We start from the raw sequence: 20,261 nt of genomic DNA on the forward strand, positions 1-20,261 counted from the left end.
GTACGAAAAAAAATTCTTTCAAGCAGATTTTTATTCTGAAATCGTGTTTCGACAACGAATTATAAAACGGACAAAGTACTTGATGTTTAACTTTTTAAGAATTTCAGTTTTTTACCTTCCGTGAATATCTCGCTTATGCCCGGCTAGCTCAGTCGGTAGAGCACGAGACTCTTAATCTCGGAGTCGTGGGTTCGAGCCCCACGTCGGGCTAAGTATTGTTGTGTCACTTTTATGATTAACTGTTCATTACCAGACATGTAAAATATTTTCAAGTTTTGTTAGAATATCAACTCAACGTCATTGTGTGGAATAGTCCGTAAGCAACGAAAGCGTCGGTGGTGTAACGGTTAGCATGGTTGCCTTCCAAGCAGTCGATCCGGGTTCGATTCCCGGCCGATTCATCGTGGTATCGTTATAATGTTTTGCATCAGTCAGAGAAGGTAAATGTTCAAGATGCATGCTAGTTAAAAAACACAAGGTAAACGTTGTACGAAAACAATTCTTTCAAACAGATTTTTATTCTGAAATCGTGTTTCGACAACGCATTATAAAACGGACAAAGTACTTGATGTTTAACTTTTAAAGAGTTTAAGTTTTTTACCTTCCGTAAATATCGCTTATGCCCGGCTAGCTCAGTCGGTAGAGCACGAGACTCTTATTCTCGGAGTCGTGGGTTCGAGCCCTACGTCGGGCTTAGTATTGTTGTGTCACTTTTATGATTAACTGTTCATTACCAGACATGTAAAATATTTTCAAGTTTTGTTAGAATATCAACTCAACGTCATTGTTTGGAATAGTCCGTAAGCAACGAAAGCGTCGGTGGTGTAACGGTTAGCATGGTTGCCTTCCAAGCAGTCGATCCGGGTTCGATTCCCGGCCGACGCATCAATGTTTTTCATCGTGGTATCGTTATAATGTTTTGCATCAGTCAGAGAAGGTAAATGTTCAAGATGCATGCTAGTTAAAAAAACACAAGGTAAACGTTGTACGAAAACAATTCTTTCAAACAGATTTTTATTCTGAAATCGTGTTTCGACAACGAATTATAAAACGGACAAAGTACTTGATGTTTAACTTTTAAAGGAATGCAGTTTTTTACCTTTTGTAAATATCGCTAATGCCCGGCTAGCTCAGTCGGTAGAGCACGAGACTCTTATTCTCGGAGTCGTGGGTTCGAGCCCCACGTCAGGCTTAGTATTGTTGTGTCACTTTTATGATTAACTGTTCATTACCAGACATGTAAAATATTTTCAAGTTTTGTTAGAATATCAACTCAACGTCATTGTGTGGAATAGTCCGTAAGCAACGAAAGCGTCGGTGGTGTAACGGTTAGCATGGTTGCCTTCCAAGCAGTCGATCCGGGTTCGATTCCCGGCCGACGCATCAATGTTTTTCATCGTGGTATCGTTATAATGTTTTGCATCAGTCAGAGAAGGTAAATGTTCCAGATGCATGCTGGTTAAAAAACACAAGGTAAACGTTGTACGAAAAAAAATTCTTTCAAACAGATTTTTATTCTGAAATCGTGTTTCGACAACGAATTATAAAACGGACAAAGTACTTGATGTTTAAATTTTTAAGAGTTTCTTTTTTTTTTTTTTCATGTAATATCGCTTACGCCCGGCTAGCTCAGTCGGTATAGCATTAGACTCTTAATCTCGGAGTCGTGGGTTCGAGCCCTACGTCGGGCTAAGTATTGTTGTGTCACTTTTATGATTAACTGTTCATTACCAGACATGTAAAATATTTTCAAGTTTTGTTAGAATATCAACTCAACGTCATTGTGTGGAATAGTCCGTAAGCAACGAAAGCGTCGGTGGTGTAACGGTTAGCATGGTTGCCTTCCAAGCAGTCGATCCGGGTTCGATTCCCGGCCGACGCATCAATGTTTTTCATCGTGGTATCGTTATAATGTTTTGCATCAGTCAGAGAAGGTAAATGTTCAAGATGCATGCTAGTTAAAAAACACAAGGTAAACGTTGTACGAAAACAATTCTTTCAAACAGATTTTTATTCTGAATCGTGTTTCGACAACGAATTTTAAAACGGACAAAGTACTTGATGTTTAACTTTTTAAGAGTTTCAGTTTTTTACCTTCCGTAAATATCTCGCTAATGCCCGGCTAGCTCAGTCGGTAGAGCACGAGACTCTTAATCTCGGAGTCGTGGGTTCGAGCCCCACGTCGGGCTAAGTATTGTTGTGTCACTTTTATGATTAACTGTTCATTACCAGACATGTAAAATATTTTCAAGTTTTGTTAGAATATCAACTCAACGTCATTGTGTGGAATAGTCCGTAAGCAACGAAAGCGTCGGTGGTGTAACGGTTAGCATGGTTGCCTTCCAAGCAGTCGATCCGGGTTCGATTCCCGGTCGACGCATCAATGTTTTTCATCGTGGTATCGTTATAAAGTTTTTGCATCAGTCAGAGAAGGTAAATGTTCAAGATGCATGCTGGTTAAAAAACACAAGGTAAACGTTGTACGAAAACAATTCTTTCAAACAGATTTTTATTCTGAAATCGTTTTTCGACAACGAATTATAAAACGGACAAAGTACTTGATGTTTAACTTTTTAAGAGTTTCTTTTTTTTTTTTTTTCATGTAATATCGCTAATGCCCGGCTAGCTCAGTCGGTAAAGCATGAGACTCTTAATCTCGGAGTCGTGGGTTCGAGCCCTACGTCGGGCTAAGTATTGTTGTGTCACTTTTATGATTAACTGTTCATTACCAGACATGTAAAATATTTTCAAGTTTTGTTAGAATATCAACTCAACGTCATTGTGTGGAATAGTCCGTAAGCAACGAAAGCGTCGGTGGTGTAACGGTTAGCATGGTTTCCTTCCAAGCACTCGATCCGGGTTCGATTCCCGGCCGAAACATCAATGTTTTTCATTGTGGTATCGTTATAATGTTTTGCATCAGTCAGAGAAGGTAAATGTTAAAGATGCATGCTGGTTAAAAAACACAAGGTAAACGTTGTACGAAAACAATTCTTTCAAACAGATTTTTATTCTGAAATCGTGTTTCGACAACGAATTATAAAACGGACAAAGTACTTGATGTTAAACTTTCCAAGAGTTTCAGTTTTTTACCTTCGGTAAATATCTCGCTAATGCCCGGCTAGCTCAGTCGGTAGAGCACGAGACTCTTAATCTCGGAGTAATGGGTTCGAGCCCCACGTCGGGCTAAGTATTGTTGTGTCACTTTTATGATTAACTGTTCATTACCAGACATGTAAAATATTTTCAAGTTTTGTTAGAATATCAACTCAACGTCATTTTGTGGAATAGTCCGTAAGCAACGAAAGCGTCGGTGGTGTAACGGTTAGCATGGTTGCCTTCCAAGCAGTCGATCCGGGTTCGATTCCCGGCCGACGCATCAATGTTTTTCATCGTGGTATCGTTATAATGTTTTGCATCAGTCAGAGAAGGTAAATGTTCAAGATGCATGCTAGTTAAAAAACACAAGGTAAACGTTGTACGAAAACAATTCTTTCAAACAGATTTTTATTCTGAAATCGTGTTTCGACAACGAATTATAAAACGGACAAAGTACTTGATGTTTAAATTTTAAGACTTTCTTTTTTTTTTTTTCATGTAATATCGCTAATGCCCGGCTAGCTCAGTCGGGAGAGCATGAGACTCTTAATCTCGGAGTCGTGGGTTCGAGCCCTACGTGTAGCTAAGTATTGTTGTGCCACTTTTATGATTAACTGTTCATTACAAGACATGTAAAATATTTTCAAGTTTTGTTAGAATATCAACTCAACGTCATGTTGTGGAATAGTCCGTAAGCAACGAAAGCGTCGGTGGTGTAACGGTTAGCATGGTTGCCTTCCAAGCAGTGGATCCGGGTTCGATTCCCGGCCGACGCATCAATGTTTTTCATCGTGGTATCGTTATAAAGTTTTTGCATCAGTCAGAGAAGGTAAATGTTCAAGATGCATGCTGGTTAAAAAACACAAGGTAAACGTTGTACGAAAACAATTCTTTCAAACAGATTTTATTCTGAAATCGTTTTTCGACAACGAATTATAAAACGGACAAAGTACTTGATGTTTAACTGTTTAAGAGTTTCTTTTTTTTTTTTTTTCATGTAATATCGCTAATGCCCGGCTAGCTCAGTCGGTAGAGCATGAGACTCTTAATCTCGGAGTCGTGGGTTCGAGCCCTACGTGTAGCTAAGTATTGTTGTGTCACTTTTATGATTAACTGTTCATTACCAGACATGTAAAATATTTTCAAGTTTTGTTAGAATATCAACTCAACGTCATTGTTTGGAATAGTCCGTAAGCAACGAAAGCGTCGGTGGTGTAACGGTTAGCATGGTTGCCTTCCAAGCACTCGATCCGGGTTCGATTCCCGGCCGAAACATCAATGTTTTTCATCGTGGTATCGTTATAATGTTTTGCATCAGTCAGAGAAGGTAAATGTTCAAGATGCATGCTAGTTAAAAAACACAAGGTAAACGTTGTACGAAAACAATTCTTTCAAACAGATTTTTATTCTGAATCGTGTTTCGACAACGAATTTTAAAACGGACAAAGTACTTGATGTTTAACTTTTTAAGAGTTTCAGTTTTTTACCTTCCGTAAATATCGCTGATGCCCGGCTAGCTCAGTCGGTAGAGCACGAGACTCTTAATCTCGGAGTCGTGGGTTTTAGCCCCATGTCGGGCTAAGTATTGTTGTGTCACTTTTATGATTAACTGTTCATTACCAGACATGTAAAATATTTGCAAGTTTTGTTAGAATATCAACTCAACGTCATTGTGTGGAATAGTCCGTAAGCAACGAAAGCGTCGGTGGTGTAACGGTTAGCATGGTTGCCTTCCAAGCACTCGATCTGGGTTCGATTCCCGGCCGACGCATCAATGTTTTTCATCGTGGTATCGTTATAATGTTTTGCATCAGTCAGAGAAGGTAAATATTCAAGATGCATGCTGGTTAAAAAACACAAGGTAAACGTTGTACGAAAACAATTCTTTCAAACAGATTTTTATTCTGAAATCGTGTTTCGACAACGAATTATAAAACGGACAAAGTACTTGATGTTTAACTTTTTAAGAGTTTCAGTTTTTTACCTTCCGTAAATATCTCGCTAATGCCCGGCTAGCTCAGTCGGTAGAGCACGAGACTCTTAATCTCGGAGTCGTGGGTTCGAGCCCCACGTCGGGCTAAGTATTGTTGTGTAACTTTTATGATTAACTGTTCATTACCAGACATGTAAAATATTTTCAAGTTTTGTTAGAATATACACTCAACGTCATTGTGTGGAATAGTCCGTAAGCAACGAAAGCGTCGGTGGTGTAACGGTTAGCATGGTTGCCTTCCAAGCAGTCGATCCGGGTTCGATTCCCGGTCGACGCATCAATGTTTTTCATCGTGGTATCGTTATAATGTTTTGCATCAGTCAGAGAAGGTAAATGTTCAAGATGCATGCTGGTTAAAAAACACAAGGTAAACGTTGTACGAAAACAATTCTTTCAAACAGATTTTTATTCTGAAATCGTGTTTCGACAACGAATTATAAAACGGACAAAGTACTTGATGTTTACATTTTTAAGAATTTCAGTTTTTTACCTTCCGTAAATATCGCTAATGCCCGGCTAGCTCAGTCGGTAGAGCACGAGACTCTTAATCTCGGAGTCGTGGGTTCGAGCCCCACGTCGGGCTAAGTATTGTTGTGTCACTTTTATGATTAACTGTTCATTACCAGACATGTAAAATATTTTCAAGTTTTGTTAGAATATCAACTCAACGTCATTGTGTGGAATAGTCCGTAAGCAACGAAAGCGTCGGTGGTGTAACGGTTAGCATGGTTGCCTTCCAAGCACTCGATCCGGGTTCGATTCCCGGCCGAAACATCAATGTTTTTCATCGTGGTATCGTTATAATGTTTTGCATCAGTCAGAGAAGGTAAATGTTCAAGATGCATGCTAGTTAAAAAACACAAGGTAAACGTTGTACGAAAACAATTCTTTCAAACAGATTTTTATTCTGAATCGTGTTTCGACAACGAATTTTAAAACGGACAAAGTACTTGATGTTTAACTTTTTAAGAGTTTCAGTTTTTTACCTTCCGTAAATATCGCTGATGCCCGGCTAGCTCAGTCGGTAGAGCACGAGACTCTTAATCTCGGAGTCGTGGGTTCGAGCCCCATGTCGGGCTAAGTATTGTTGTGTCACTTTTATGATTAACTGTTCATTACCAGACATGTAAAATATTTGCAAGTTTTGTTAGAATATCAACTCAACGTCATTGTGTGGAATAGTCCGTAAGCAACGAAAGCGTCGGTGGTGTAACGGTTAGCATGGTTGCCTTCTAAGCACTCGATCTGGGTTCGATTCCCGGCCGACGCATCAATGTTTTTCATCGTGGTATCGTTATAATGTTTTGCATCAGTCAGAGAAGGTAAATATTCAAGATGCATGCTGGTTAAAAAACACAAGGTAAACGTTGTACGAAAACAATTCTTTCAAACAGATTTTTATTCTGAAATCGTGTTTCGACAACGAATTATAAAACGGACAAAGTACTTGATGTTTAACTTTTTAAGAGTTTCAGTTTTTTACCTTCCGTAAATATCTCGCTAATACCCGGCTAGCTCAGTCGGTAGAGCACGAGACTCTTAATCTCGGAGTCGTGGGTTCGAGCCCCACGTCGGGCTAAGTATTGTTGTGTCACTTTTATGATTAACTGTTCATTACCAGACATGTAAAATATTTTCAAGTTTTGTTAGAATATCAACTCAACGTCATTTTGTGGAATAGTCCGTAAGCAACGAAAGCGTCGGTGGTGTAACGGTTAGCATGGTTGCCTTCCAAGCAGTCAATCCGGGTTCGATTCCCGATCGACGCATCAATGTTTTTCATCGTGGTATCGTTATAATGTTTTGCATCAGTCAGAGAAGGTAAATGTTCAAGATGCATGCTGGTTAAAAAACACAAGGTAAACGTTGTACGAAAACAATTCTTTCAAACAGATTTTTATTCTGAAATCGTGTTTCGACAACGAATTATAAAACGGACAAAGTACTTGATGTTTAACTTTTAAAGGGATTTCAGTTTTTTACCTTTTGTAAATATCGCTAATGCCCGCCTAGCTCAGTCGGTAGAGCACGAGACTCTTAATCTCGGAGTCGTGGGTTCGAGCCCCACGTCGGCTAAGTATTGCTGTGTCACTTTTATGATTAACTGTTCATTACCAGACATGTAAAATATTTTCAAGTTTTGTTAGAATATCAACTCAACGTCATTTTGTGGAATAGTCCGTAAGCAACGAAAGCGTCGGTGGTGTAACGGTTAGCATGGTTGCCTTCCAAGCAGTCGATCCGGGTTCGATTCCCGGCCGACGCATCAATGTTTTTCATCGTGGTATCGTTATAATGTTTTGCATCAGTCAGAGAAGGTAAATGTTCAAGATGCATGCTAGTTAAAAAACACAAGGAAAACGTTGTACGAAAAAAAATTCTTTCAAACAGATTTTTATTCTGAAATCGTGTTTCGACAACGCATTATAAAACGGACAAAGTACTTGATGTTTAACTTTTAAAGCGTTTCAGTTTTTTACCTTCCGTAAATATCGCTTATGCCCAGCTAGCTCAGTCGGTAGAGCACGAGACTCTTAATCTCGGAGTCGTGGGTTCGAGCCCCACGTCGGGCTAAGTATTGTTGTGTCACTTTTATGATTAACTGTTCATTACCAGATATGTAAAATATTTTCAAGTTTTTTTAGAATATCAACTCAACGTCATTGTGTGGAATAGTCCGTAAGCAACGAAAGCGTCGGTGGTGTAACGGTTAGCATGGTTGCCTTCCAAGCAGTCGATCCGGGTTCGATTCCCGGCCGACGCATCAATGTTTTTCATCGTGGTATCGTTATAATGTTTTGCATCAGTCAGAGAAGGTAAATGTTCAAGATGCATGCTAGTTAAAAAACACAAGGAAAACGTTGTACGAAAAAAAATTCTTTCAAACAGATTTTTATTCTGAAATCGTGTTTCGACAACGCATTATAAAACGGACAAAGTACTTGATGTTTAACTTTTTAAGAGTTTCAGTTTTTTACCTTCCGTAAATATCGCTAATGCCCGGCTAGCTCAGTCGGTAGAGCACGAGACTCTTAATCTCGGAGTCGTGGGTTCGAGCCCCATGTCGGGCTAAGTATTGTTGTGTCACTTTTATGATTAACTGTTCATTACCAGACATGTAAAATATTTTCAAGTTTTGTTAGAATATCAACTCAACATCATTGTGTGGAATAGTCCGTAAGCAACAAAAGCGTCGGTGGTGTAACGGTTAGCATGGCTGCCTTCCAAGCAGTCGATCCGCGTGTGATTCCCGGCCGACGCATCAATGTTTTTCATCGTTGTATCGATATAATGTTTTGCATCTGTCAGAGAAGGTAAATGTTCAAGATGCATGCTGGTTAAAAAACACAAGGTCAACGTTGTACGAAAACAATTCTTTCAAACAGATTTTTATTCTGAAATCGTGTTTCGACAACAAATTATAAAACGGCCAAAGTACTTGATGTTTCACTTTTTAAGAGTGTCTTTTTTTTTTCCTTCCGGAGATATCGGTAATGCCCGGCTAGCTCAGTCGGTAGAGCACGAGGCTCTTAATCTCGGAGTCGTGGGTTCGAGTCCCACGTCGGGCTTAGTATTGTTGTGTCACTTTTATGATTAACTGTTCATTACCAGACATGTAAAATATTTTCAAGTTTTGTTAGAATATCAACTCAACGACATTGTGTGGAATAGTCCGTAAGCAACGAAAGCGTCGGTGGTGTAACGGTTAGCATTGTCGTCTTCCAAGCAGTCGATCCGTGTTCGATGCCGGCCGACGAATCAAAGTTGCGTATCGTTATAACTTTTTGCATCAGTCAGAGAAGGTAAATGTTCAAGATGCATGCTGGTTAAAAAACACAAGGTAAACGTTGTACGAAAACAATTCTTTCAAACAGATTTTTATTCTGAAATCGTATTTCGACAACGAATTATGAAACGGACAAAGTACTTGATGTTTAACCTTTTAAGAATTTCAGTTTTTTACCTTCCGCAAATAGCGCTAATGCCCGGCTAGCTCAGTCGGTAGAGCACGAGACTCCTTATCTCGGAGTCGTGGGTTCGAGCCCCACGTCGGGCTAAGTATTGTTGTGTCACTTTTGTGATTATCAGTTCATTACCAGACATGTAAAATATTTTCAAGTTTTGTTAGAATATCAACTCAACGTCATTGTGTGGAATAGTCCGTAAGCAACGAAAGCGTCGGTGGTGTAACGGTTAGCATGGTTGCCTTCCAAGCAGTCGATCCGGGGTCGATGCCGGCCGACGAATCAATGTTGCGTATCGTTATAATGTTTTGCATCAGTCAGAGAAGGTAAATGTTCAAGATGCATGCTGGTTAAAAAACACAAGGTAAACGTTGTACGAAAACAATTCTTTCAAACAGATTTTTATTCTGAAATCGTATTTCGACAACGAATTATGAAACGGACAAAGTACTTGATGTTTAACCTTTTAAGAATTTCAGTTTTTTACCTTCCGTAAATAGCGCTAATGCCCGGCTAGCTCAGTCGGTAGAGCACGAGACTCCTTATCTCGGAGTCGTGGGTTCGAGCCCCACGTCGGGCTAAGTATTGTTGTGTCACTTTTGTGATTATCAGTTCATTACCAGACATGTAAATTATTTTCAAGTTTTGTTAGAATATCAACTCAACGTCATTGTTTGGAATAGTCCGTAAGCAACGAAAGCGTCGGTGGTGTAACGGTTAGCATGGTTGCCTTCCAAGCAGTCGATCCGGGGTCGATGCCGGCCGACGAATCAATGATGCGTATCGTTATAATTTTTTGCATCAGTCAGAGAAGGTAAATGTTCAAGATGCATGCTGGTTAAAAAACACAAGGTAAACGTTGTACGAAAACAATTCTTTCAAACAGATTTTTATTCTGAAATCGTATTTCGACAACGAATTATGAAACGGACAAAGTACTTGATGTTTAACCTTTTAAGAATTTCAGTTTTTTACCTTCCGCAAATAGCGCTAATGCCCGGCTAGCTCAGTCGGTAGAGCACGAGACTCTTAATCTCGGAGTCGTGGGTTCGAGCCCCACGTCGGGCTAAGTATTGTTGTGTCACTTTTATGATTAACTGTTCATTACCAGACATGTAAAATATTTTCAAGTTTTGTTAGAATATCAACTCAACGTCATTGTGTTTAATAGTTCGTAAGAAACGAAAGCGTCGGTGGTGTAACGGTTAGCATGGTTGCCTTCAAAGCAGTCGCTCCGGGTTCGATTCCCGGCCGAGTTATCAATGTTTTTCATCGTGGTATCTTTCGAATGTTTTGCATCAGTCAGAGAAGGTAAATGTTCAAGATGCATGCTAGTTAAAAAACACAAGGTAAACGTTGTACGAAAACAATTCTTTCAAACAGATTTTTATTCTGAAATCGTATTTCGACAACGAATTATAAAACGGACAAAGTACTTGATGTTTACCATTTTAAGAGTTGCTGCTTTTTTTACCTTCCGGAAATTTCGCTTATGCCCGGCTAGCTCAGTCGGTAGAGCAGGAGACTCTTTATTTCGGAGTCGTGGGTTCGAGCCCCACGTCGGGTTAAGTATTGTTGTGTCACTTTTATGATTAACTGTTCATTACCAGACATGTAAAATATTTTCAAGTTTTGTTAGAATATACACTCAACGTCATTGTGTGGAATAGTCCGCAAGCAACGAAAGCGTCGGTGGTGTAACGGTTAGCATAGTTGCATTCCAAGCAGTCGATCCGGGTTCGATTCCCGGCCGACGCATCAATGTTTTTCATCGTTGTATCGGTATGATGTTTTGCATCAGTCAGAGAAGGTAAATGTTCAAGATGCATGCTGGTTAAAAAACACCAGGTAAACGTTGTCCGAAAACAATTCTTTCAAACAGATTTTTCTTCTGAAATCGTGTTTCGACAACGAATTATAAAACGGACAAAGTACTTGATGTTTCACTTTTTAAGAGTTTCTGCTTGTTTTTCCTTCCGGAAATATCGCTAATACCCGGGTAGCGCAGTCGGTAGACCACGAGACTCTTAATCTCGGAGTCGTGGGTTCGAGCCCCACGTCGGGCTAAGTATTGTTGTGTCACTTTTATGATTAAGAGACATGTAAATATTTTCAAGTTTTGGTTGAATATCAACTCAACGTCATTGTGTGGAATAGTCCGTAAGCAACGAAAGCGTCGGTGGTGTAATGGTTGGAATGGTTGCCTTCCAAGCAGTCGATCGCTGGTCGATTCCGAGCCGACGCATCAATTTTTCGTATCGTTATAATGTTTTGCATCAGTCAGAGAAGGTAAATGATCAAGATGCATGCTAGTTAAAAAACACAAGGTAAACGTTGTACGAAAACAATTCTTTCAAACAGATTTTTATTCTGAAATCGTGTTTCGACAAAGAATTATAAAACGGACAAAGTACTTGATGTTTAACTTTTTAAGAGTTTCAGTTTTTTACCTTCCGTAAATATCGCTAATGCCCGGCTAGCTCAGTCGGTAGAGCACGAGACTCTTAATCTCTGTGTCCTGGGTTCGAGCCCCACGTCGGCTAAGTATTGTTGTGTCACTTTTATGATTAACTGTTAATTACCCGACATGTAAAATATTTTCAAGTTTTGTTAGAATATCAACTCATCGTCATTGTGTGGAATAGTCCGTAAGCAACAAAAGCGTCGGTGGTGTAACGGTTAGCATGGTTGCCTTCCAAGCAGTCGATCCGTGTTCGATGCCGGCAGACGAATCAATGTTGCGTATCGTTATAATTTTTTGCATCAGTCAGAGAAGGTAAATGTTCAAGATGCATGCTGGTTAAAAAACACAAGGTAAACGTTGTACGAAAACAATTCTTTCAAACAGATTTTTATTCTGAAATCGTATTTCGACAACGAATTATGAAACGGACAAAGTACTTGATGTTTAACCTTTTAAGAATTTCAGTTTTTTACCTTCCGCAAATAGCGCTAATGCCCGGCTAGCTCAGTCGGTAGAGCACGAGACTCTTAATCTCGGAGTCGTGGGTTCCAGCTCTACGTCGGGCTAAGTATTGTTGTGTCACTTTTATGATTAACTGTTCATTACCAGACATGTAAAATATTTTCAAGTTTTGTTAGAATATCAACTCAACATCATTGTGTGGAATAGTCCGTAAGCAACAAAAGCGTCGGTGGTGTAACGGTTAGCATGGTTGCCTTCCAAGCAGTCGATCCGGGTGTGATTCCCGGCCGACGAATCAATGTTTTTCATCGTTGTATCGATATAATGTTTTGCATCAGTCAGAGAAGGTAAATGTTCAAGATGCATGCTGGTTAAAAAACACAAGGTAAACGTTGTACGAAAACAATTCTTTCAAACAGATTTTTATTCTGAAATCGTGTTTCGACAACCAATTATAAAACGGCCAAAGTACTTGATGTTTAACTTTTTAAGAGTGTCTTTTTTTTTTTCCTTCCGGAGATATCGGTAATGCCCGGCTAGCTCAGTCGGTAGAGCACGAGGCTCTTAATCTCGGAGTCGTGGGTTCGAGTCCCACGTCGGGCTAAGTATTGTTGTGTCACTTTTATGATTAACTGTTCATTACCAGACATGTAAAATATTTTCAAGTTTTGTTAGAATATCAACTCAACGTCATTGTGTTGAATAGTTCGTAAGAAACGAAAGCGTCGGTGGTGTAACGGTTAGCATGGTTGCCTTCAAAGCAGTCGCACCGGGTTCGATTCCCGGCCGAGGTATCAATGTTTTTCATCGTGGTATCTTTCGAATGTTTTGCATCAGTCAGAGAAGGTAAATGTTCAAGATGCATGCTGGTTAAAAAACACAAGGTAAACGTTGTACGAAAACAATTCTTTCAAACAGATTTTTATTCTGAAATCGTATTTCGACAACGAATTATAAAACGGACAAAGTACTTGATGTTTCACTTTTTAAGAGTTTCTGCTTGTGTTTCCTTCCGAAAATATCGCTAATACCCGGGTAGCGCAGTCGGTAGACCACGAGACTCTTAATCTCGGAGTCGTGGGTTCGAGCCCCACGTCGGGCTAAGTATTGTTGTGTCACTTTTATGATTAAGAGACATGTAAATATTTTCAAGTTTTGTTTGAATATCTACTCAACGTCATTGTGTGGAATAGTCCGTAAGCAACGAAAGCGTTGGTGGTGTAATGGTTGGAATGGTTGCCTTCCAAGCAGTCGATCGCTGGTCGATTCCGAGCCGACGCATCAATTTTTCGTATCGTTATAATGTTTTGCATCAGTCAGAGAAGGTAAATGATCAAGATGCATGCTGGTTAAAAAACACAAGGTAAACGTTGTACGAAAACAATTCTTTCAAACAGATTTTTATTCTGAAATCGTGTTTCGACAAAGAATTATAAAACGGACAAAGTACTTGATGTTTAACTTTTTAAGAGTTTCAGTTTTTTACCTTCCGTAAATATCGCTAATGCCCGGCTAGCTCAGTCGGTAGAGCACGAGACTCCTAATCTCTGTGTCCTGGGTTCGAGCCCCACGTCGGCTAAGTATTGTTGTGTCACTTTTATGATTAACTGTTCATTACCCGACATGTAAAATATTTTCAAGTTTTGTTAGAATATCAACTCATCGTCATTGTGTGGAATAGTCCGTAATCAACGAAAGCGTCGGTGGTGTAACGGTTAGCATGGTTGCCTTCCAAGTAGTCGATCCAGGTTCGATTTCCGGCGAAGGAATCAATGGTGTTCATCGTGGTATCTTTCGAATGTTTTGCATCAGTCAGAGAAGGTAAATGTTCAAGATGTATGCTGGTTAAAAAACACAATGTAAACGTTGTACGAAAACAATTCTTTCAAACAGATTTTTATTCTGAAATCGTGTTTCGACAACGAATTATAAAACGGACAAAGTACTTGATGTTTAACTTTTTAAGAGTTGCTGTTTTTTTTTTCCTTCACGAATTTCGCTTATGCCCGGCTAGCTCAGTCGGTAGAGCACGAGACTGTTCATTTCGGAGTCGTGGGTTCGAGTCCCACGTCGGGCTAAGTATTGTTGTGTCACTTTTATGATTAACTGTTCATTACCAGACATGTAAAATATTTTCAAGTTTTGTTAGAATATCAACTCAACGTCATGTTGTGGAATAGTCCGTAAGCAACGAAAGCGTCGGTGGTGTAACGGTTAGCATGGTTGCCTTCCAAGCAGTCGATCCGGGTTCGATTCCCGTCCGACGCATCAATGTTTTTCATCGTGGTATCGTTATAATGTTTTGCATCAGTCAGAGAAGGTAAATGTTCAAGATGCATGCTGGTTAAAAACACAAGGTAAACGTTGTACGAAAACAATTCTTTCAAACAGATTTTTATTCTGAAATCGTGTTTCGACAACGAATTATAAAACGGACAAAGTACTTGATGTTTAACATTTAAAGAGTTTCAGTTTTTTACCTTCCGTAAATATCGCTTATGCCCGGCTACCTCAGTCGGTAGAGCCCGAGACTCTTAATCTCAGAGTCGTGGGTTCGATCCCCACGTCGGGCTAAGTATTGTTGTGTCACTTTTATGGTTAACTGTTCATTACCAGACATGTTTTGACAACGAATTATAAAACGGACGAAGTACTTGATGTTTAACTTTTTAAGAGTTTCAGTTTTTTCCTTCCGTAAATATCGCTAATGCCCGGCTAACTCAGTCGGTAGAGCAGAAAGCTCTTAATCTCGGAGTCGTGGGTTCGAGCCCCACGTCGGGCTAAGTATTGTTGTGTCACTTTTATGATTAACTGTTCATTACCAGACATGTAAAATATTTTCAAGTTTTGTTAGAATATCAACTCAACGTCATTGTGTGGAATAGTCCGTAAGCAACGAAAGCGTCGGTGGTGTAACGGGTAGCATGGTTGCCTTCCAAGCAGTCGATCCGGGTTCGATTCCCGGCGAAGGCTTCAATGGTTCTCATCGTGGTATCATTCGAATGTTTTGCATCACTCAGAGAAGGTAAATGTTCAAGATGCATGCTGGTTAAAAACACAAGGTAAACGTTGAACGAAAACAATTCTTTTAAACAGATTTTTATTCTGAAATCGTGTTTCGACAACGAATTATAAAAGGGGCAAAGTACTTGATGTTTAACTTTTTAAGAGTTTCTGTTTTTTTCCTTCCGGAAATATCGCTAATGCCCGACTAGCTCAGTCGGTAGAGCACGAGACTCTTAATCTCGGAGTCGTGGGTTCGAGCCCCACGTCGGGCTAAGTATTGTTGTGTCACTTTTATGATTAACTGTTCATTACCAGACATGTAAAATATTTTCAAGTTTTGTTAGAATATCAACTCAACGTCATTGTGTGGAATAGTCCGTAAGCAACGAAAGCGTCGGTAGTGTAACGGTTAGCATGGTTGTCTTCCAAGCAGTCGATCCGTGTTCGATTCGCGGCCGACGCATCAATGTTTTTCATCTTGGTATCGTTATAATGTTTTGCATCAGTCAGAGAAGGTAAATGTTCAAGATTCATGCTGGTTAAAAAACACAAGGTAAACGTTGTACGAAAACAATTCTTTCAAACAGATTTTTATTCTGAAATCGTGTTTCGACAACGAATTACAAAACGGACAAAGTACTTGGTGTGTATTTTTTTAAGAGTTTCATTGTTGTTCCTTCCATAAATATCGGTAATGCCCGACTAGCTCAGTCGGTAGAGCACGAGACTCTTTATCTCGGAGTCGTGGGTTCGAGCCCTACGTTTGGCTAAGTATTGTTGTGTCACTTTTATGATTAACTGTTCATTGAAAGACAGGTAACATCATTTTGCATCAGTCAGAGAAGGTAAATGTTCAAGATGCATGCTGGTTAAAAAACACAAGGTAAACGTTGTACGAAAACAATTCTTTCAAACAGATTTTTATTCTGAAATCGTGTTTCGACAACCAATTATAAAACGGCCAAAGTACTTGATGTTTCACTTTTTAAGAGTGTCTTTTTTATTTCCTTCCGGAAATATCGGTAATGCCCGGCTAGCTACGTCGGTAGAGCACGACGCTCTTAATCTCGGAGTCGTGGGTTCGAGTCCCACGTCGGGCTAAGTATTGTTGTGTCACTTTTATGATTAACTGTTCATCACCAGACATGTAAAATATTTTCAAGTTTTGTTAGAATATCAACTCAACGTCATTGTGTGGAATAGTCCGTAAGCAACGAAAGCGTGTTCAAGATGCATGCTGGTTAAAAACACAAGGTAAACGTTGTACGAAAACAATTCTTTTAAACAGATTTTTATTCTGAAATCGTGTTTCGACAACGAATTATAAAAGGGGCAAAGTACTTGATGTTTAACTGTTTAAGAGTTTCTGTTTTTTTTTCCTTCCGGAAATATCGCTAATGCCCGACTAGCTCAGTCGGTAGAGCACGAGACTCTTAATCTCGGAGTCGTGGGTTCGAGCCCCACGTCGGGCTAAGTATTGTTGTGTCACTTTTATGATTAACTCTTCATTACCAGACATGTAACATAGTTTGAAGTTTTGTAAGAATATCAACTCAACGTCATTGTGTGGAAGAGTCCGTAAGCAACGAAAGCGTCGGTGGTGTAACGGTTAGCATGGTTGCCTTCCAAGTAGTCGATCCGTGTTCGATTAATGGGCGACGCATCAATGTTTTTCATCGTGGTATCTTTCGAATCTTTTGCATCAGGCAGAAAAGGTAAATGTTCAAGATGCATGCTGGTTACAAAACACAAGGTAAACGTTGTACGAAAACAATTCTTTCAAACAGACTTGTATTCTGACATCGTGTTTCGACAACGAATTATAAAACCGACAAAGCACTTGATGCTTAACTTTAAAGAGTTCCAGTTTTTATCCTTCCATAAATATCGCTAATGCCCGACTAGCTCAGTCGGTAGAGCACGAGACTCTTTATCTCGGAGTCGTGGGTTCGAGCCCTACGTTTGGCTAAGTATTGTTGTGTCACTTTTATGATTAACTGTTCATTGAAAGACAGGTAACATATTTTAAAGTTTTGTTAGAATATCAACTCAACGTCATTGTGTGGAATAGTCCGTAAGCAACGTAAGCGTCGGTGGTGTAACGGTTAGCATGGTTGCCTTCCAATCTGTCGGTCCGGGTTCTATTCCCGGCCGACGCGACAATTTTTTTAATCGTGGTATCTTTCGAATGTTTTGCATCGGTCAGAGAAGGTAAATGTTCAAGATGCATGCTGGTTAAAAACACAAGGTAAACGTTGTACGAAAACAATTCTTTCAAACAGATTTTTATTCTGAAATCGTGTTTCGACAACGAATTATAAAACTGAGAAGGTACTTGATGTTTAACTTTTTAAGAGTTTCAGTTTTTTTCCTTCCGTAAATATCGCTAAGTCCCCGCTAGCTAAGTCGGTAGAGCACGAGACACTTTATCTGCGAGTCATGTCTTCGAGCCTTTTTTATTTCCTTCCGGAAATATCGGTAATGCCCGGCTAGCTACGTCGGTAGAGCACGACGCTCTTAATCTCGGAGTCGTGGGTTCGAGTCCCACGTCGGGCTAAGTATTGTTGTGTCACTTTTATGATTAACTGTTCATTACCAGACATGTAAAATATTTTCAAGTTTTTTTAGAATATCAACTCAACGTCATTGTGTGGAATAATCCGTAAGCAACGAAAGCCTCGGTGGTGTAACGGTTAGCATGGTTGCCTTCCAAGCAGTCGATCCGGTTCGATACTCGGCCGACGCTACAATGTTTTTCATCTTGGTATCTTTCGAATGTTTTGCATCAGTCAGAGAAGTATTCTGAAATCGTATTTCGACAAGGAATTATAAAACCGACAGAGTACTTGATGTTTCACTGTTTAAGAGTCTCAGTTGTTTTCCTTCCGGAAATACCGCTAATGCCCGGCTAACTCAGTCGGTAGAGCACGACTCGCTTAATCTCGGAGTTCGAGCCCCACGTCGGGCTAAGTATTGTTGTGTCACTTTTATTATTAACTGTTCATTGAAAGACATGTATCATATTTTTAAGTTTTGTTAGAATATCAACTCAACGTCATTGTGTGGAATAGTCCGTAAGCAACGAAAGCGTCGGTGGTGTAACGGTTAGCATGGTTGCCTTCCAAGCAGTAGATCCGGGTTCGATTACCGGCCGATTTATCAGTGTTTTTACATGTGGTATCTCTCGAATGTTTTGCATCAGTCAGAGGAGGTAAATGTTCAAGATGCATGCTGGTTAAAAAACACAAGGTAAACGTTGTACGAAAACAATTCTTTCAAACAGATTTGTATTCTGAAATCGTGTTTCGACAACGAATTATAAAACCGACGAAGTACTTGATGTTTAACTTTTTAAGAGTTTCAGTCGTCTTCCTTCCGTAAATATCGCTAATGCTTGGCTAGCTCAGTCGGTAGAGCACGAGACCCTTAATCTCGGAGTCGTGGGTTCGAGCCCCACGTCGGGCTAAGTATTGTTGTGTCACTTTTTTGATTAACTGTTCATTACCAGACATGTAAAATATTTTCAAGTTTTGTTAGAATATCAACTCAACGTCATTGTGTTGAATAGTCCGTAAGCAATGAAAGCGTCGGTGGTGAAAAGCTCAGCATGGTTGCCTTCCAAGCAGTCGATCCGGGTTCGATTCCCGGCCGACGCATCAATGTTTTTCATCTTGGTATCGTTATAATGTTTTGCATCAGTCAGAGAAGGTAAATGTTCAAGGGGCATGCTGGTGAAAAACACAAGGTAAACGTTGTACGAAAACAATTCTTTCAAACAGATTTGTATTCTGAAATCGTGTTTCGCCAACGAATTATAAAACCGACAAAGTACTTGATGTTTAACTTTTTATGACTCTCAGTTGTTTTCCTTCCGGAAATATCGCTAATGCTTTCTAGCTCAGTCGGTAGAGCACGACTCTCTGAATTTCGGAGTCGTTGGTTCGAGCCCCACGTCGGGCTAATTGTTGTTTTGTCGCTTTTATGATTTACTGTTCATTACAAGAAATGTAGCAACTTTGCATGTGTTCTTAGAATATCAACTCAACGTCATTGTTTGGAATAGTCCGTAAGCAACGAAAGCGTCGGTGGTGTAACGGTTAGCATGGTTGCCTTCCAAGCAGTCGATCCGGGTTCGATTCCCGGCCGACGCATCAATGTTTTGTATCGTGGTGCAAACAGATTGTTTTTCTGAAATCGTGGTTGAACAACGAATTATAAAACCGAGAAAGTACTATATGTTTAACTGTTTTAGATGTTTAGTTGTTTTCCTTCTGAGAAATATCGCTAAAGCCCGGCTAACTCAGTTGGTAGAGAACGAGACTCTTAATCTCGTAGTCGTGTATTCGGAGCCCACCTCGGGCTAATTATTTTTGTGTCACTGTTATGCTTAACTGTTACTTCCCAGACATGTAACATATGTTCAGGTTTTTTTAAAGTATCAACTCAACGTCATTGTGTGGCATAGTCCTTAAACAACGAAAGCGTCGGTGGTATCACGGTTAGAATCGTTGCTTCCAAGCAGTCGATCCGGGTTCGACTCCCGGCCGCCGCATCAATGTTTTTCTTCATCTGATCTTTCGAATATTTTGCATCAGTCAGAGAAGTTAAATGATTCATTCTGTTTTAAAATATACAAGGTAAACGTTGTACGAAAACAATTCTTTCAAACAGATGTATTTTATTTGTTAATTGTTTTTCCTTACTGCAAATGTCGTTTCTGCCCGGCTAGCTCAGGCGGTTGAACACGAGACTCTTTATCTCGGAGTCGTGGGTTCGAGCCCCACGTCGGGCTAATTAATTTTGCGTCACTTTTATGATTCACTGTTCATTACCAGACATGTAACATATTTTCAAGTTTTGTTAGAATATCAACTCTACGTCATTGCTTGGCATAGTCCTAAGCATTAAAAGCGTCGGTGGTGAAACGGTTAGCGTGGTTGCCTTTCCAGCAGACGATCCGGGTTCGACTTCCGGCTGGTGTCCCAATGTTTTTCTTCGTGTGATCTTTAAGGTGTTGTGCATCAGTCAGAAAGATAAATGTCCAAGATGTATGAGTGTTTAAAAATACTTGGTAAACGTTGTTCGAAAACAATTCTTTGGAACAGATTTTTTTTCTGAAATCGTGGTTGGACAACGAGTAATAAAACCAACACAGTATATGATTTTTAACTTTCTTAGATTTCCCGTTGTTATGCTTACGGCAAAATGACTAATGACTGTTGTAGATGTTCAGTTGTTTTCCTTCTTAGAAATATCGCTAATGCCCGGCTAG

The 20,261-nt window shown here is 39.8% G+C and overlaps 50 non-coding genes across 50 annotated transcripts; all 50 read left to right on the plus strand.

Annotated features, from left to right (window-relative positions):
* Positions 1-137: 137 nt before the first annotated feature.
* Positions 138-210, plus strand: Trnak-cuu (transfer RNA lysine (anticodon CUU)). Its single transcript has one exon. It is a non-coding gene; the product is annotated as a tRNA-Lys (tRNA).
* Positions 211-329: 119 nt separating this feature from the next.
* Trnag-ucc (transfer RNA glycine (anticodon UCC)) lies at positions 330-401 on the plus strand. Its single transcript has one exon. It is a non-coding gene; the product is annotated as a tRNA-Gly (tRNA).
* Positions 402-621: 220 nt separating this feature from the next.
* On the plus strand, positions 622-694 carry Trnak-cuu (transfer RNA lysine (anticodon CUU)). Its single transcript has one exon. It is a non-coding gene; the product is annotated as a tRNA-Lys (tRNA).
* A 119-nt stretch (positions 695-813) lies between these two features.
* Trnag-ucc (transfer RNA glycine (anticodon UCC)) lies at positions 814-885 on the plus strand. The gene has a single exon. It is a non-coding gene; the product is annotated as a tRNA-Gly (tRNA).
* Positions 886-1,119: 234 nt separating this feature from the next.
* Trnak-cuu (transfer RNA lysine (anticodon CUU)) lies at positions 1,120-1,192 on the plus strand. Its single transcript has one exon. It is a non-coding gene; the product is annotated as a tRNA-Lys (tRNA).
* Positions 1,193-1,311: 119 nt separating this feature from the next.
* Trnag-ucc (transfer RNA glycine (anticodon UCC)) lies at positions 1,312-1,383 on the plus strand. Its single transcript has one exon. It is a non-coding gene; the product is annotated as a tRNA-Gly (tRNA).
* Positions 1,384-1,618: 235 nt separating this feature from the next.
* On the plus strand, positions 1,619-1,691 carry Trnak-cuu (transfer RNA lysine (anticodon CUU)). The gene has a single exon. It is a non-coding gene; the product is annotated as a tRNA-Lys (tRNA).
* A 119-nt stretch (positions 1,692-1,810) lies between these two features.
* Positions 1,811-1,882, plus strand: Trnag-ucc (transfer RNA glycine (anticodon UCC)). Its single transcript has one exon. It is a non-coding gene; the product is annotated as a tRNA-Gly (tRNA).
* Positions 1,883-2,116: 234 nt separating this feature from the next.
* Trnak-cuu (transfer RNA lysine (anticodon CUU)) lies at positions 2,117-2,189 on the plus strand. The gene has a single exon. It is a non-coding gene; the product is annotated as a tRNA-Lys (tRNA).
* Positions 2,190-2,308: 119 nt separating this feature from the next.
* Positions 2,309-2,380, plus strand: Trnag-ucc (transfer RNA glycine (anticodon UCC)). The gene has a single exon. It is a non-coding gene; the product is annotated as a tRNA-Gly (tRNA).
* A 236-nt stretch (positions 2,381-2,616) lies between these two features.
* Trnak-cuu (transfer RNA lysine (anticodon CUU)) lies at positions 2,617-2,689 on the plus strand. Its single transcript has one exon. It is a non-coding gene; the product is annotated as a tRNA-Lys (tRNA).
* Positions 2,690-3,115: 426 nt separating this feature from the next.
* Positions 3,116-3,188, plus strand: Trnak-cuu (transfer RNA lysine (anticodon CUU)). Its single transcript has one exon. It is a non-coding gene; the product is annotated as a tRNA-Lys (tRNA).
* A 119-nt stretch (positions 3,189-3,307) lies between these two features.
* Positions 3,308-3,379, plus strand: Trnag-ucc (transfer RNA glycine (anticodon UCC)). Its single transcript has one exon. It is a non-coding gene; the product is annotated as a tRNA-Gly (tRNA).
* A 424-nt stretch (positions 3,380-3,803) lies between these two features.
* On the plus strand, positions 3,804-3,875 carry Trnag-ucc (transfer RNA glycine (anticodon UCC)). Its single transcript has one exon. It is a non-coding gene; the product is annotated as a tRNA-Gly (tRNA).
* A 229-nt stretch (positions 3,876-4,104) lies between these two features.
* On the plus strand, positions 4,105-4,183 carry Trnak-cuu (transfer RNA lysine (anticodon CUU)). The gene has a single exon. It is a non-coding gene; the product is annotated as a tRNA-Lys (tRNA).
* A 119-nt stretch (positions 4,184-4,302) lies between these two features.
* Trnag-ucc (transfer RNA glycine (anticodon UCC)) lies at positions 4,303-4,374 on the plus strand. The gene has a single exon. It is a non-coding gene; the product is annotated as a tRNA-Gly (tRNA).
* A 232-nt stretch (positions 4,375-4,606) lies between these two features.
* Positions 4,607-4,679, plus strand: Trnak-cuu (transfer RNA lysine (anticodon CUU)). Its single transcript has one exon. It is a non-coding gene; the product is annotated as a tRNA-Lys (tRNA).
* A 119-nt stretch (positions 4,680-4,798) lies between these two features.
* Positions 4,799-4,870, plus strand: Trnag-ucc (transfer RNA glycine (anticodon UCC)). The gene has a single exon. It is a non-coding gene; the product is annotated as a tRNA-Gly (tRNA).
* A 235-nt stretch (positions 4,871-5,105) lies between these two features.
* Positions 5,106-5,178, plus strand: Trnak-cuu (transfer RNA lysine (anticodon CUU)). Its single transcript has one exon. It is a non-coding gene; the product is annotated as a tRNA-Lys (tRNA).
* A 119-nt stretch (positions 5,179-5,297) lies between these two features.
* On the plus strand, positions 5,298-5,369 carry Trnag-ucc (transfer RNA glycine (anticodon UCC)). Its single transcript has one exon. It is a non-coding gene; the product is annotated as a tRNA-Gly (tRNA).
* A 233-nt stretch (positions 5,370-5,602) lies between these two features.
* Trnak-cuu (transfer RNA lysine (anticodon CUU)) lies at positions 5,603-5,675 on the plus strand. The gene has a single exon. It is a non-coding gene; the product is annotated as a tRNA-Lys (tRNA).
* A 119-nt stretch (positions 5,676-5,794) lies between these two features.
* Trnag-ucc (transfer RNA glycine (anticodon UCC)) lies at positions 5,795-5,866 on the plus strand. Its single transcript has one exon. It is a non-coding gene; the product is annotated as a tRNA-Gly (tRNA).
* A 232-nt stretch (positions 5,867-6,098) lies between these two features.
* Positions 6,099-6,171, plus strand: Trnak-cuu (transfer RNA lysine (anticodon CUU)). The gene has a single exon. It is a non-coding gene; the product is annotated as a tRNA-Lys (tRNA).
* A 119-nt stretch (positions 6,172-6,290) lies between these two features.
* Trnar-ucu (transfer RNA arginine (anticodon UCU)) lies at positions 6,291-6,362 on the plus strand. Its single transcript has one exon. It is a non-coding gene; the product is annotated as a tRNA-Arg (tRNA).
* A 235-nt stretch (positions 6,363-6,597) lies between these two features.
* Positions 6,598-6,670, plus strand: Trnak-cuu (transfer RNA lysine (anticodon CUU)). The gene has a single exon. It is a non-coding gene; the product is annotated as a tRNA-Lys (tRNA).
* Positions 6,671-7,095: 425 nt separating this feature from the next.
* Positions 7,096-7,168, plus strand: Trnak-cuu (transfer RNA lysine (anticodon CUU)). The gene has a single exon. It is a non-coding gene; the product is annotated as a tRNA-Lys (tRNA).
* Positions 7,169-7,286: 118 nt separating this feature from the next.
* On the plus strand, positions 7,287-7,358 carry Trnag-ucc (transfer RNA glycine (anticodon UCC)). The gene has a single exon. It is a non-coding gene; the product is annotated as a tRNA-Gly (tRNA).
* Positions 7,359-7,592: 234 nt separating this feature from the next.
* On the plus strand, positions 7,593-7,665 carry Trnak-cuu (transfer RNA lysine (anticodon CUU)). Its single transcript has one exon. It is a non-coding gene; the product is annotated as a tRNA-Lys (tRNA).
* A 119-nt stretch (positions 7,666-7,784) lies between these two features.
* Positions 7,785-7,856, plus strand: Trnag-ucc (transfer RNA glycine (anticodon UCC)). The gene has a single exon. It is a non-coding gene; the product is annotated as a tRNA-Gly (tRNA).
* Positions 7,857-8,090: 234 nt separating this feature from the next.
* On the plus strand, positions 8,091-8,163 carry Trnak-cuu (transfer RNA lysine (anticodon CUU)). The gene has a single exon. It is a non-coding gene; the product is annotated as a tRNA-Lys (tRNA).
* A 425-nt stretch (positions 8,164-8,588) lies between these two features.
* Positions 8,589-8,661, plus strand: Trnak-cuu (transfer RNA lysine (anticodon CUU)). The gene has a single exon. It is a non-coding gene; the product is annotated as a tRNA-Lys (tRNA).
* A 415-nt stretch (positions 8,662-9,076) lies between these two features.
* Positions 9,077-9,149, plus strand: Trnar-ccu (transfer RNA arginine (anticodon CCU)). Its single transcript has one exon. It is a non-coding gene; the product is annotated as a tRNA-Arg (tRNA).
* Positions 9,150-9,564: 415 nt separating this feature from the next.
* On the plus strand, positions 9,565-9,637 carry Trnar-ccu (transfer RNA arginine (anticodon CCU)). Its single transcript has one exon. It is a non-coding gene; the product is annotated as a tRNA-Arg (tRNA).
* A 415-nt stretch (positions 9,638-10,052) lies between these two features.
* Positions 10,053-10,125, plus strand: Trnak-cuu (transfer RNA lysine (anticodon CUU)). The gene has a single exon. It is a non-coding gene; the product is annotated as a tRNA-Lys (tRNA).
* Positions 10,126-10,551: 426 nt separating this feature from the next.
* On the plus strand, positions 10,552-10,624 carry Trnak-cuu (transfer RNA lysine (anticodon CUU)). Its single transcript has one exon. It is a non-coding gene; the product is annotated as a tRNA-Lys (tRNA).
* A 119-nt stretch (positions 10,625-10,743) lies between these two features.
* On the plus strand, positions 10,744-10,815 carry Trnag-ucc (transfer RNA glycine (anticodon UCC)). Its single transcript has one exon. It is a non-coding gene; the product is annotated as a tRNA-Gly (tRNA).
* A 712-nt stretch (positions 10,816-11,527) lies between these two features.
* Trnak-cuu (transfer RNA lysine (anticodon CUU)) lies at positions 11,528-11,600 on the plus strand. Its single transcript has one exon. It is a non-coding gene; the product is annotated as a tRNA-Lys (tRNA).
* Positions 11,601-12,014: 414 nt separating this feature from the next.
* Positions 12,015-12,087, plus strand: Trnak-cuu (transfer RNA lysine (anticodon CUU)). Its single transcript has one exon. It is a non-coding gene; the product is annotated as a tRNA-Lys (tRNA).
* A 426-nt stretch (positions 12,088-12,513) lies between these two features.
* Trnak-cuu (transfer RNA lysine (anticodon CUU)) lies at positions 12,514-12,586 on the plus strand. The gene has a single exon. It is a non-coding gene; the product is annotated as a tRNA-Lys (tRNA).
* A 903-nt stretch (positions 12,587-13,489) lies between these two features.
* On the plus strand, positions 13,490-13,562 carry Trnar-ccu (transfer RNA arginine (anticodon CCU)). The gene has a single exon. It is a non-coding gene; the product is annotated as a tRNA-Arg (tRNA).
* A 425-nt stretch (positions 13,563-13,987) lies between these two features.
* Trnan-guu (transfer RNA asparagine (anticodon GUU)) lies at positions 13,988-14,060 on the plus strand. The gene has a single exon. It is a non-coding gene; the product is annotated as a tRNA-Asn (tRNA).
* A 119-nt stretch (positions 14,061-14,179) lies between these two features.
* Positions 14,180-14,251, plus strand: Trnag-ucc (transfer RNA glycine (anticodon UCC)). Its single transcript has one exon. It is a non-coding gene; the product is annotated as a tRNA-Gly (tRNA).
* Positions 14,252-14,483: 232 nt separating this feature from the next.
* Positions 14,484-14,556, plus strand: Trnak-cuu (transfer RNA lysine (anticodon CUU)). Its single transcript has one exon. It is a non-coding gene; the product is annotated as a tRNA-Lys (tRNA).
* A 632-nt stretch (positions 14,557-15,188) lies between these two features.
* Positions 15,189-15,261, plus strand: Trnak-cuu (transfer RNA lysine (anticodon CUU)). Its single transcript has one exon. It is a non-coding gene; the product is annotated as a tRNA-Lys (tRNA).
* A 424-nt stretch (positions 15,262-15,685) lies between these two features.
* On the plus strand, positions 15,686-15,758 carry Trnak-cuu (transfer RNA lysine (anticodon CUU)). The gene has a single exon. It is a non-coding gene; the product is annotated as a tRNA-Lys (tRNA).
* Positions 15,759-16,388: 630 nt separating this feature from the next.
* Positions 16,389-16,461, plus strand: Trnak-cuu (transfer RNA lysine (anticodon CUU)). The gene has a single exon. It is a non-coding gene; the product is annotated as a tRNA-Lys (tRNA).
* Positions 16,462-16,884: 423 nt separating this feature from the next.
* Trnak-cuu (transfer RNA lysine (anticodon CUU)) lies at positions 16,885-16,957 on the plus strand. The gene has a single exon. It is a non-coding gene; the product is annotated as a tRNA-Lys (tRNA).
* A 1,424-nt stretch (positions 16,958-18,381) lies between these two features.
* Positions 18,382-18,454, plus strand: Trnak-cuu (transfer RNA lysine (anticodon CUU)). Its single transcript has one exon. It is a non-coding gene; the product is annotated as a tRNA-Lys (tRNA).
* A 614-nt stretch (positions 18,455-19,068) lies between these two features.
* On the plus strand, positions 19,069-19,140 carry Trnag-ucc (transfer RNA glycine (anticodon UCC)). The gene has a single exon. It is a non-coding gene; the product is annotated as a tRNA-Gly (tRNA).
* A 568-nt stretch (positions 19,141-19,708) lies between these two features.
* On the plus strand, positions 19,709-19,781 carry Trnak-cuu (transfer RNA lysine (anticodon CUU)). Its single transcript has one exon. It is a non-coding gene; the product is annotated as a tRNA-Lys (tRNA).
* The last annotated feature ends 480 nt before the right edge of the window (positions 19,782-20,261 follow it).

The sequence above is a fragment of the Euprymna scolopes genome, chromosome 18 (genome assembly GCF_053919585.1).
Source record: "Euprymna scolopes isolate OS-2025 chromosome 18, ASM5391958v1, whole genome shotgun sequence".
In the NCBI taxonomy this organism is placed as follows: Eukaryota; Metazoa; Mollusca; class Cephalopoda; order Sepiida; family Sepiolidae; genus Euprymna; species Euprymna scolopes.